The following is a 592-nucleotide window of genomic DNA, read 5'->3' on the forward strand; positions in this document are numbered from 1 at the left end:
GAATGAGTTGAATGAGGAGGGGTTGTATTTATAGGAAATTGCTTACGGCCCTCCGACGACTTTCCGACGAAATTCCGACGGATGTAAAGCAGTCCGTCGGAATTCCGTCGGTATTGTCCAATCTCAAACGGCTATACAACGGTCATATATATTTGTCGGCAACGGTCACATGGTTCGTCGGAAATTCGTCGGAAAATTCCGACGGAATACCGACGACTGTACTGTTAATCGGAATGTCGTCGGAAGTTCGTCGGTATATTTCGACGAATTTCCGACGACTACAACGGTTACATTTTTTATCGGAATGTCGTCGAAAAGTCGTCGGAAAATTCCGACGACCCATGTTTCGTCGGAATTCCGTCGGAAATGGCCGAGGGAATTCCGACGACTTCAAATTTTTGGATTTCGTCGGAAATTGGTCGGTAATCCGTCACAAACGTCCGACGACATTGATGTCCATCGGAACCTCTGTTGGAATTCGGCGTGTTTTCTTGTAGTGTATATAGTTATGAGTAGGGACTATGTGAGAGGGCGGGGGTCCAGAAATGTCTGGACTAGCGACGCAGCTTTGGTGGGCGGGGGCTCAGAGACG

The sequence above is a fragment of the Brassica oleracea genome, chromosome C2 (genome assembly GCF_000695525.1).
Source record: "Brassica oleracea var. oleracea cultivar TO1000 chromosome C2, BOL, whole genome shotgun sequence".
NCBI classification, from domain to species: Eukaryota; Viridiplantae; Streptophyta; class Magnoliopsida; order Brassicales; family Brassicaceae; genus Brassica; species Brassica oleracea.